A 13,020-nucleotide genomic window follows, 5' to 3' on the forward strand; every position below is an offset into this window, starting at 1 on the left:
GACCAATTCCACACGCCTCTTTCTCCCTTTGACCGATTCTCTCCACCTCTTTCTCTCCCTTGGTTCCACCTTCACCATTTTTCTCGGTTGTTCGGCCATTAACGCCGGCGGAGAAGCCGGCAGTGGTCGAACTGTTGCGTCCTCGGCCATCTACACCGACAGAGGCGCCGGCTGACGCCGAGCTGTTGTGTCCTCGGCCATCTCGGCCGTCTACGCCGGCAGCCGCGCTTCTCGCCTTCGTTCTGTCGTTTTTCCGGCCGTCAACGTCAGTTGCCGAGCCGGTAGTCGGGTAGCCGGTTGAGTTTTCTCCTCTTCCTCTCTCGAATATCGGCGGCCACTGCAGCGGCATGTAGGAGAGCTCCTCGGCGGGCTTCTCGCCGTCGCTGTTGGAGGCCAAGCTGTCGTAGCTGTTACTGCGGGAGAAGGCCGACGACACCCTGATTGGCTTGGGCAGGTAGACCTTGATCTTAGGCGGCGGGGTAGGCTCGTCGGCGGCGCTCTCGTCCTTTAACGGCGAGGGAGGGGTGGGCTTCTGCTTGGACTTCTTCTTCTTGGGCTTGGCGGCGAGGTTGGGGAGGTCTTTGTGAGGGGCGTTGGGCTTGCCGCTGCCGCTGGTTTTGGAAGCTCTCTTCATTTTTGGAATGGCGATCGAAACTGTCGCCGGTGAGTTACTCCACAAACTGATTTGAATTGGCTAAGAATGTTTTGGTTTTGGATTATGAACGATGATGATTCGTTTCTGAGTACCTATGGTTAAACCTGCTCTGATACCATGTTGAAACATTGTATCATCATAATGCATAGAGAAAGAGAAGCTAAAGATTGTAATTGTATTTCTTATATCTTCTGCTGATACACTTCCCCCATTTATAGTGTTGGAAGGGAGATCATATTTAATATTTGCTTCTACAACATCATGAGGATTCCTACAACATCATGAGGATTCCTACACCATCATGAGGATCCCTATAATTAAGGGATCCTTGATTATCTTTTGACTAACTTTATCTTTTGACTAACTTTATTTGTCTGCTGACTTTTTATTCTCAACAGGCGAATCATCCCACTGCACACAAATTAAAGCCCTCAAGAATCATTTTATCAAACCAACTACAATCATAGATATGATGAGAATCGAAATCAATTCGCTTTTGTTCAATTCTGTGATACATATAGGATAATACGGATACACCAAGAAGTATACTGACTAAAATTAATATCTGAAAATAGAAACCATTTCATATTGGATAGAATAAAATATAAACACACACACGATAGAAATCATATGAACTGCATACATAGATGAGAATTGTGTCCAGTTCTTTTTATAAACACACACACACACAATAGGAATCATATGAGCTTCATTCATAGATGAGAACTGAAATCACTTCATTTTTTTGTACAATTTTTTATTTATACGCACAACAGGAATCATAGAGACTACATATTCTTATATAGCTGAGGATTGAGACTATTATAGGTATTCAATTGCTTCCACACAAATTCAACCACAATTCCTTGAATATTCGACAATACCAAGATAAAAAAACACAAGACAAAAATAGAAGAAATACCGTAAGTTAGCTGTAAAACTCGAAGCATTACAAAGTTTCCATTTTTAAACTTGTACCTAAAAATTGGCTGATATTGATTGAAAGGTAAATCATATAATTGTATATATTTCCAAAATTTGTTATTTTTAAAATTAAGCACTAATCATTCCATATTCACAATAGGCAAATGTAATCTTTAATACTTACCATGTCTGGGCAAGGGGTCAATGTGGTGGTCGACGACGCATAGACGCGGCTGGGCAGCCATTGGCGTTGGCTATGACCCGGTCCATGGTCGGGTCAAAGAATGGTGGTTGAGGTGGCGCCGACTTGGGGCCGGAGTGTTAAAGTATAAGCTAGAGAAGGATTTGGAAACACATGTAAGGAAGATCAGCTTCCATTATCTCTTCATAGATGTATTTATAGAGTTTACATTGGGTGTACATTACACGTTGCATGCACTAGCATGCAGATGATAATTACTTCTATTTGTTACAATTAACTGCAACAGCTTTGGCCTAACTAACTAACGCTAACTAAGTTTGTTAACTGCTATATTTCAATACAATACCGATTGAAGAGAGACTACCCTTTGTCGACTGGAAACTTGGACAGGAGTTGCTGAAATCTGGAAATAGGGAGAGGTTTAGTAAAGATATCTGCAACTTGACTCTCTGTTGGAACATATCGAACATCTAACTCCTTCTTTAGCACTTTATCACGAACAAAATGAGTGTCAATTTCTATGTGCTTGATTTGGGCATGGAGCACTGGGTTTGCAGCAATAGCTGCTGCACTCTTATTATCACACCAAATAAGAGGCAGAGTTGGAGTAGAAAAGACAAGTTCTTGAAGTAAAGATTTAATCCAAATGAGCTCCACAGCAACATCAGCAAGAGCTCGATACTCTGACTCAGTTGAGCTGTGAGATACGACACTTTGCTTTTTAGAACTCCATGACAGCAAGTTTGGGCCAAGATATACACAAAATCCTCTAGTTGACTTCCTGTCATCAATAGATCCTGCCCAGTCTGCATCTGCATAGGCATGAAGAGGCAGATAATGTGAAGAAGTAAACACCAAATTTTGAGTAATAGAACCCTTAAGATAGCGCAGCAATCTCTTGCACGCTTTCCATTGGAATTGAGTTGGAGCCTGCATAAACTGACTTAGTTTATTGACCATAAAGGAAATGTCAGGTCGTGTGAGTGTTAGATATTGGAGAGCACCAACAACACTTCGAAAAAGTGTAGGATCAGAGAAAGAATCACTATCCTTGAGATGTAATTTGAAGCTGCTATCATAGGGTGTAGGCTGAGGTTTGTTGTCCAATAGGTTGGTCTTGGCCAATAAGTCCCTGATATATTTTGACTGATTAAGTAAGAATGAGTTAGAACTTGTACGAGTAACCTGAATTCCCAAGAAATAATTGACTGAACCCATGCTTTTTAGAGCAAACTCCTTAGCTAGATGAGAGATCAGTTCTGTAACAAGAGTAGAATTTTCTCCTGTGATTAAGATGTCATCTACATATACTAACACCAGTAGAAGTTGACCAGCTTTTCTCATAAAGAAGAAAGAATGATCTGATGCAGAGAACCTGAAACCAGACTGAAGTAGATAAGTTTTGAGTCGGTCATACCAAGCTCTAGGAGCTTGCTTAAGACCATTATAGGGATTTGGACAACTTACAGACATGCTGTGGGTATTGTGGATCCACAAAGCCTTCAGGCTGATGCATGTACACTGGACTTTCAAGATGATCATTGAGAAAAGCATTGTTAATATCGATGTGTTGTATATCCCAGTGGAAAGCAGCTGCAAGAGAAAATAAGAGTCTGACAGAAACAGGTTTGATAACAGGGCTAAAAGTATCTGTAAAATCAACGCATGCCCTTTGCTGAAACCCCTTGGCAACTAATCTTGCCTTTAACCTGTCAACAGAACCATCTGCACGTTTCTTTACTCGAAACACCCATTTGCATTTAATGACATTTAAATCATCAGAATAAGGTACCAACTCCCAAGTAGATTTGTCAATGATAGCTCGAAATTCTTGCTCCATTGCTTTTAACCATAGAGGCTCTTTGAGAGCAGCAGAGGCAGAAATAGGTTCAATGGTGGTTACAACAGTGTCACCAGTTGCCTTATTAGTTTGTGCAAAAAATGTCTTGGGTTTGTGTATGCCTTGCTTAGCCCTAGTTTGCATGTGATGATGATTGACTGGAGGAGGTTTGTGTTTGATAGGTGGATGAAGATTGAGATGGAGAGGGTGATGGAGCTGGTGAAGTAGTGAAGGAGGACTGTGATACTGGAGCAGGTAAAGGTGAGTTATGTGGTAAAGGTGAATGAGCTAACTGATGGACAAGTTGTGGGAGTGGTTGTACTAGAAAATTTGGAGCAGTGAGGGACATGGCAGGTAAACTGGATTGAGTAGTTGGCTGAGAGATAGAAAGTGAAGAAAATAGTTGATCAAATGGAAATTCTTGTTCATTGAAGAGCACTGACCTGGCAATGTACAGCCTTCCAGTGGAGTGAAGACATCTATGGCCTTTATGAGATATGCTATACCCAAGAAAGAGACATTTTGAAGACCTAAATTGCAATTTAGAAGTATTGTAGGATCTGAGCAAAGGAAAACAGTTGCAACCAAAAGTTTTTAACATAATATAATCTAGGATAACATGAAAGAGTTTCTGATATGGTGAGATATTGTGAAGTGTAGGTGTTGGTAGTCTATTTATGAGATAAACTGCTGTGGCAAAGGCATCCCACCAAAAAGTATAGGGTAATTTGGCTGTAGCAAGAAGAGTTAAATCTAGCTCAGTAATATGCCTATGCTTTCTTTCAGATTTGCCATTTTGTTGATGAGTATGTGGGCAAGGATGTCTAAAAGCTATACCTAGATTATCTAAGAGTTTCTGCAGAGACCTATACTCCCCTCCCCAATCAGATTGTAAGCACTTGAGTTTAGCATTGAATTGTCTTTCCACAAAAAGCATTAAATCTAACAAAAACTTGATATACTTCAGATTTGTTTTGAAGAGGAAATATCCAAGTAAACCTTGTAAAGTCATCAATAAAATGAATATAGTATTTGTAATTGTCAGTGGATATAGTAGAGCTAGGTCCCCATAAATCTGTGTGAACAAGCTGAAATGGTGCAATAGTTTTGATATCTATAGAAGGGAAGGTGATATAGTGTATTTTTCCAACAGCACAATCATCACAGAAGGTATGCTTAGAAGTAGGAACATGCATAGTTTTTAAGGCAGAATTCAAAACAGCAGTACATGGGTGTCCTAACCTATTGTGCCACAGACTGGCATTATTGACCTTATCAGCTAGAAACCAAGATGAATTTGGTGAGTTGACAGGTGTTTTTGAGAGTCTTGAAGAGGAGGAGATATCCAGCTGGTATAATCCATCTTTAAGCTTGCCTTCCAACAGTATGTTGTGTGTTTGTTTGTCCTTAACACAACAATAGAAAGGGTGAAACTCAAGATATACATAGTTATCAAAAGTAAATCTAGATATACTCAACAAACTTTTGGTAATATCTGGAACATAAAGCACATTACTGAGCATGAGGTCTTTATGAGAGGAAGAAACGGGAATATGACTAGAGCCTATATGAGTGATTTGTAGTTGAGATCCATTACCTACTGTGAGTGTCTCATTTCCATGGTAAGGTGAGTTGATTTGAAGGTTATTGAAGTCAGATGTGACATGGGCAGATGCTCTAGTATCCAAGTACCATTCAGAGTTTGAAGTGTTTGTATTTGCTGCAGAGATGGTGTAGGCTGTGGGAGAAGTGGCTTGAGGCAGATGTGAAGATGGAGAGGTGTTTTGTGATTGTGAAGAAGGATTTGGATCAGCTGTGGTAAAGTTTGCTTGAGGGGGAGGTGATGTAAGCAACTCAGGGCCAGTATAGCTTATATCAAACCTTCGAAAACATTTTAATGCAATATGATTTGTTTTACCACACAACTGACAGGTAGGTTTGTTGTTGTAACCTCCATTTGATCTACCACCTCCTCTGCCACCTCGATTTCCAGATCCTCGACCGCCATGGCCACGACCTCTATTTGCTTGATTCTGTACAAAATTTGCAAAATATGCTGTGTTAGCTTGAGAGGAGAAACTAGACTGAATAACATTTCCAGTAGTAATAGTTTGATTTTGAATGCAAATTTCATGAGTTTGTAGGGAAAACTGCAGCTCATCTATGGTTAATTCTTCACATCTCGATTGAAGAAAAACACTTATGCTTTCAAACTCTGGTCCACGGCCAGCTAGAATATGTGTGACTAGATCAGACTCAGATATTGGTTGGCCAATACTATAGAGCTGATCAGAAATGTCTCTGAACTTGAGAATATAGTCATCAATGGTGGAGTTTCCTTTCTTCATAGTTTGAAGTTGACATTTGAGTTGCATAGATCTGGCTTTTAATTGCGATTGAAAAAGCGTTTCAAATGCTTGCCAGATCTCAGCAAACGAAGTAGATCTGCCAACATAACCAATCATGGCAGGAGAAATGGATACTAATATCCAACTAAAAACGAACTGATCTCGCCTGAGCCAGCTGATATACTCTGGATTCTGAACAACTTCAGATGAATCTGATTCGAGATATGGTGATGGTGCAGAATTTGATTGCAGAACATCATCAAATCTAAAAGCTCGAGCAGTTGCAGCAACTTGAGCTTTCCAGAAACTGTAATTACTCCGATCCAATTTTACGCTGATTGGATGAATTTGAGGAAGATTTACGGCTGTAATTTCAAAGGATGTAACCATTTTTGAAGAAGAGAAGAGATATGGAAGCAATGAGTAAGGCTGTGCATCGGTCGGTTCGGCCGACCGACCGACCAAAAAAATGCAAACCGATGGGCCGACGGTTTGGAGGATTTATGGGCCGAGCCGACCGACGTTCGAAGACCAACCGGCCGATCACCGAACCGTGGAAATAATCAGTTTTCGATCGACCGAATAGAGCCGAGCCGAATAGCTGGATGAACTGGCAGCGGCGGCGCACTCGGAGAAGCAACGGTTGGAGGTGAGGCGGCGGCGCGGCTCGCTCAGGTGTGGAGGTGAGGCGGCGGTGCAGAGGAAGGCTCACTGCTCTGAAACTGACGACGACGATTGTGGGCTGGGCGCGGCGACGACGGCTGCGGGCTGGGGTTCTTCGCGAATCGCGGTCGCGGCGACGGCTGCGAGTTCCAGGCTGCTGTTCGGCGCGGCCTCGGACTGGGCTGGGATTCTGGTTCGCCGGCGCCCGGCGGGTGGTTGTCCGTAGGGGTGAACTGGTTAGGGTTAGGAATGGGGGAGACTAGAGAGTGGCGCTGAGGGCAGAGGGCCTGCGGGTGGGGTGGGGTGCGGCGCAATGGAGAGGAATTAGGTTAGGGAGAATTAGTGGGGGAAAAAAACCCTAGTAAACTAAATTATGGTCGATCGGTTCGGTTTTCGACCGGCCAAAATTGAGAAAACCGAACCGGCCGACCAAACCGAAATTTCTAAAAAATTTGGGCCGAACCGACCGCCCAGGCCGGAAAAACCGACCAAAAACCGATCGGTTCGGCCATTTTTCGGTCGGTTCGGTTTCTGCTCACCCCTAGCAATGAGTGAGTAATGAGTGGAAGAATGGAGGATCGAGAGAAAAAAAAATCAGCTCGATACCATGTTAAAGTATAAGCTAGAGAAGGATTTGGAAACACATGAATTGTGTGAAGGATTTGGCAGGGCTGGACTTTGCAGAAGTCCCTCCTCGGTCAACAGTTGACTCCTCGGTCTTGGGCCACATTAGCGTCTCAGCAATTGGCTCTTCAACAGTTGACTCCTTGTCATTGTTGTCATCTACCTCCATGTCTAGATCTTCTCCCTTGCTCTGTCTTACCATTTCTCTCACCCAACTAACAACTTGATTGACGTGAGTCTCAAAGCATTTCACGGTTGCGTCAACAAATTCAACATACTGTTGTGCCGATTGAATGACTGACATGGTCACTTGTATGAAGGATTGAAGGGCTCTCTCAAGAGGAGAATGCACTTGTATTTGGGAGTTATGCCCAATCTTAATATGTCTGGGCAATTTCGCCAATGTTTGTATGACTTCATGGTATTGGATCTGTGTGACTCCATACTTGGGAATTGCTTCCACCAAAAGGTTCATATAATCACAAATATCAAAATATTCTGCCATAGAATTCCTATCTTAAGCTCGAAGCATGATGGCGGATGTCTAGCTCTTCTTTCATAGACTCGTCTGAACAGGACTTGTCAGTGCTGGACTTTGCAGCGCTGGACTGGGCAGAGCTGGATTCTGCAGGGCTGGATTTTGCAGGACTGGATTCTGCAGGGCTAGATTCTGCACAACACTAACAAACGAATCAAACGCACCGGTGGAAGATAGTAAAAGTAACAAGAAAAAGCAAGTAAAGAAAGCAATTAAAAACTGAAAAGAAAGTGACACAACTAAACGCCTAAAACCTTTCCCGGCAACGGCGCCAAAATTTGACTCAACTAGAAGCACCTCTAGATTGACTTGCAATAGGACAAGGACACTCTAGCAGTGGTAAGTTAACCCAATGTCGTCTCTCAAGGAAGATCTTAAAGGGCTTTTAATTATGTCACAAGAAAACGGTAAACTTTGATTATTAAACTAAGGCTTATAAAGTAAACTTAACGTGAAATTAAACTTGTAATTAACTAGGCAAGAAAGGACAAAGTTAAAAACGCAAGCATAAAGAAACTATAAACCCTAGGCATGATTTAAACGATTAAAGTGAAGGTGACTTGAATGTAAACGCTACTTAAGCTAAGAATTTAAATACTTGTAAATAAAAGCTTCTAATCTAATTAATGAACATAAACTAAATTGCATAATTTAAAGGAAAGCATAAACATAATGAAATTGCATAGTTGAAATTGCATAATTGAAAGTGCAGAATTGAAATTGCATAAACGTAACAAAGCAAAACATAAACATAACAAAAGGAAATAGATTGAAATAAAGACGAAATTGTTGTCACTCAATTACAATCTTCGAAACAAAACTAGAGTAAACTAAACTTGAAAGTAAACTAGAACAAAAGGTAACTAAATCTTGAAGAACTAAGAAAGCTTATAAAACCTAAGTCTTTGGCTGCCTAGCGGAAGAGTGACTCTCAAAAGACGGAGCAAAGATTAGGGCAAAGATTGATTATTACAATGAATATTAAGACCCTATTTATAGACTTCATTCCAACCCTAATTACCATCAAAATCGACCCAGCAACCTTATCTCAAGGAAATAGAATCGTAACTGGGAAGGAAAGTCCATCAGGCCGCGTGCTCTGCAAGTAACGCGGTAGCTCTGGCGAGAAATCGCCAGCTCTGGAATCGTGCTAACTCTAGCGGTCATGGCAGAGCTGGAAGTCAGCTTTGGACAGTTCAGCTCTGGCGAGTAAAGTCCGCTCTGGAAAGTTCAGCTCTGTAGAGTGGTAATCTGCTCTAGAACATTTAGCTCTCGAGATAGAGTCAGCTTTGGAGAACTATGTTGACTCTGGAGAAAAATGTTGACTCTGGCGCGTAAAGTCAGCTCTGGTGACCAGTTTGTGCCTAAGTACGCAATTCTGACCCAAAAACCAAATTCCAGGATATTTATCTCAAAATAAGCACATGCAAACCCCCAAAATACGAACAATTAAGCATAAATCAGCTGCCAACTCAGATTTAATTTTGTCGAAAAATTACTCCGGACGGACATTGCAACAAATTGAAATGTCAATGAAATTTTTGCTACAATTAAAAATATTGTCAAAAAATCAGATTTTGGAATAAAGTCGGGTATTTTCATGCAATTAACCCTAATTATTTTTGCTTGCAAAAATAAATTACTTGAGCAAACTACTAAAAGTAAATATTCTTATAAATAAAAGTAACAATTATCGTGAACAAAATGTAATAATTTAGAAACATTACATTCAATCATATCAATAGTTACTTTTCATTACGACAATGATTACTTGACCAAATATACAAAATTACAAGTTCTAACGAGTAAAAATAACATTACTTTTATACTGTTGGGAACCTTGTGGAATATCCTAACCCTTGTTTTGATGATACCAAAATTCATAGGACTTAAGTGTAATAGAATAGAATCGTTTTGAACTCAAGTGTTAGAGTTCGTTTCTAATCTAGATGCGGTGTTGAAGACTGAAGAACGAAGACTGAAGACTGGAGTTACCAACTGAAGTATCAGTTGAAGAATCAGTTGAAGACTGATTATTTAATGCGCGCAAAGGACTGATACTAAAGTCAAGTATCAGTTGAACATTCCTCCTAGGACTGATCTTCCAACGTTCAGAGGAAGCCACGTACGCTCAAGTACAGCCGCATTAAATGCAGAGATCTCAGAATATCTTATCTCTGCAGAGGTCATTCCTATCTCGTGGTTACTTTTCAGAGATGTCACATCTCCTGTCCATCAAAGAGAGTCGTTTCCACACAGACAAGGAACCTCGAAGATTGAAGCCTCAGCCCAAATTCGAATTGCTCTCCAACGGAAGAAATCTTGAGGACGATTTACGCCAACGGATGTATTCAAGAGTTCTCCTATAAATAGCTAGCGCTCGAGGATCACTTCAATCTTCACCGATTCAACGACATAAGCTGAAGCTCTGCCGAAATAGCTACTCAGCCTAAAGCTTAACCGCCCAAAGCTTGAATCGAAGAAGAGAATTCCAAAGCCAAAATCAGTCACTGCTGATTACATACATTCTCTTAGACCCTAGGCATATATCTGTTTACCCAGAAGCCAAAGGTCAAACTTGCTTCAAAGAACTTGTTCTTTGTAAGTATAGTTGGCACTCGTTTAAACCTCTCCCCCATAAGAGTATTTGAGTGATTCGGAGTTCAAGAAGGTACTCTGAACTCTGAGTGGAAAGTCTGAGCACGAGGTGTGCTTAGCAGGGAAATCCTACGCGAGGTGTGTGGGTGCTGAAGAGGGGTTATCTTCAGTTTACGGTTGTGTGCACCAGGCAAGCACACGGGTACGGTTTGCAGTGCACCAGTGAAGCACTTGCGGAGTGGATTGTTGGTCTGATCAACCAGCCGTGGATGTAGGAAAGGGTTTTTTCGAACCACGTAAAAGTCTTTGTGTTATTTACAGCTTTCAGTTTTACATTCATACTTGTGCCATTTCAATTGATAAAACTGAACACTGACTAACAGCAAAGAGAAACCTAATCCAACTATCTGCTCCACTGAGGCTATTACGAAACTAAGTTTAATTTCTGCTGCGTATGATATCAATCTGACTGAACTATCCTCTGATAGTAAGGAAGAGTGATATCATCTCTATCTTTGCAAACACGACTGAAGCCCTTACTTGGATCAGTTAAGTTCCAGTAACTTAACTGATAACTCTTTACTGAAGAGCTTTCAGTATCAGTCGTCAACCCTGTTGGTCAAAACTAATTTCGGTAAAACAGGTGTCTTGTTTGCATGCAAAGTTTCGTTTCAATCTCTGACTGAGATCCCTCTGATTGAGGTCTGTAGATTGTTGTAAAAATAGCCTATAGGTGTATTCCCCCCCCCCCATACACCTATTTGAGACCCCCCGGACCTAACAATTGGTATCAGAGCAGGTTGTTCGCAAGAACTATCTGTATCTGACTAGGTTCTATTTGAACTAGATCCTTTGTGGGGAAATTGTTGTTTTTGATCAAAAATCTCTTCTCGATATTACTCTTGAGTCTGCTTGGTTTGTGTCCGTTTCCTGTTTCCTGTGTGCTTCTACCTACATTCTCTAACCATGTTCAGGAACAAGAAAGATTCCTCCAGCGATTATGTTCATACATATTTTCGAGGAATCAGCGGATTTGAGTTGGGATCAGTGGACTCCGATGAAGAAGAAAGATTCATCTTTCCAGAAGAGAACATGAGTCCAAATCACTCACAATCAGAAGAATCAAGCAGATATGATCAAACGCGACTAGAGTATCAACACCTAAGATCGAGATTTGAAGATCTCCTTAGGGAGCACAAACAGATCATCAAAGAGACTGATCGTGTGCAAGATGCTCGAAGGATCGTCATGCGCCACTTCATTTCAGATGAAGACGAAGCAGACAAAAGAGATGTACAGGAGCGCAGACTGATCAACAGACTGAAACTTCTTCAGTCTCAGAAACAATAACTTCTTCAACGTCTCAAGGAAACAGAGACAAAATTCAAATTGACGTCAGAAGTTTTTGAAAGAGTGATTCATGAGGAATCACTACAGCACAGAAGAAAGGTGGAATGTGAAAGGAGTGTGCAGCAACAGCCAACGGACTTGAAATCAAAGGAGAATCAGTCATAAAACTCAGGGGGAACTTACACTTCAAACAATGATGAAACTAGAAATAATCAATGTGTAAGTTTCTCTCAACAATATCACTTATATCTGTGACTGCTTTTCTTAATCATTTTTCGGCTGTATTGTGCTTAGTCTGACGTGTCTAAATGCTTACTCTCTTTATTTTATGAAATAGTCACGTGCACATTTATTTTAAAACGGGTGTCACACGATCACACGAACCCGCCCTTTTTACTAACAAGCGGAGTGATCCACGTGTCACGACTCCATTTGCACGGATTTCAAATGATTATTGAAACCACCTCTTGCACGATCTTTCATATTCTCTTCAAAAACGTTTCATCTTCGACTAAAGATTTACTCAATCTCAGAGAAATCTTTGTGTGCAAAATTTCTTGAGTGAGCCTTTTCTGCAAGACTAACAGTAAGAATCCACAGCTCTATCTCTGTGAGAATCAATCTTCAGACTTTTGCAGAAAACATCTCAAAGATCCAAATGGGAAAATCAGCATCACAACAAGTAGTGTGTTACGAATCTGTTGCAACACTGGAGTCACTCCAATAGCTTGTTGATTTCAACAAGATCTATGAGATCTTATAACGACATGGATGGATGAAATTCATCCAATGCTCACCAAGGTTTCTTCTTGACGAATCGATCATCCGAGAATTCTACGACAACATCAAAACAGATGAATCGACTGGTGAACTCAAAACAAAAATTTCTGTTTTCACAAATGAAGATTTTTCAGAATCAACCAAGATGTCCATCAACATATCTAAAGCTATGAGAGATATGTTCAGTCTTCCAACTGATGGACCAGCTCCATTCTTCACTGACGAAGAAGCCACAGACCACATGAGAGAAGCACTGACAAGCAATGCACCTACCGATCGAGTCATCACCAATGTTCTGAGCATTTCAAGAATTCATCTTCATCTCAGACCCATTGTCAAGATGATCAAGAAATGCTGGTTTGGCACTCTTGGATCCCCTGGTCATCTCTCAAGACCACACAAACTTGTATTGATCGCCCTGATGCAGAAAGACCCATTCAACTGGGAGAAGGCCTACATTCAGATTCTTGCTGAAGAGACGAAGGAATCCCACTCCAC

Source organism: Salvia miltiorrhiza, chromosome 5, assembly GCF_028751815.1.
Source record: "Salvia miltiorrhiza cultivar Shanhuang (shh) chromosome 5, IMPLAD_Smil_shh, whole genome shotgun sequence".
Lineage (NCBI taxonomy): Eukaryota > Viridiplantae > Streptophyta > Magnoliopsida > Lamiales > Lamiaceae > Salvia > Salvia miltiorrhiza.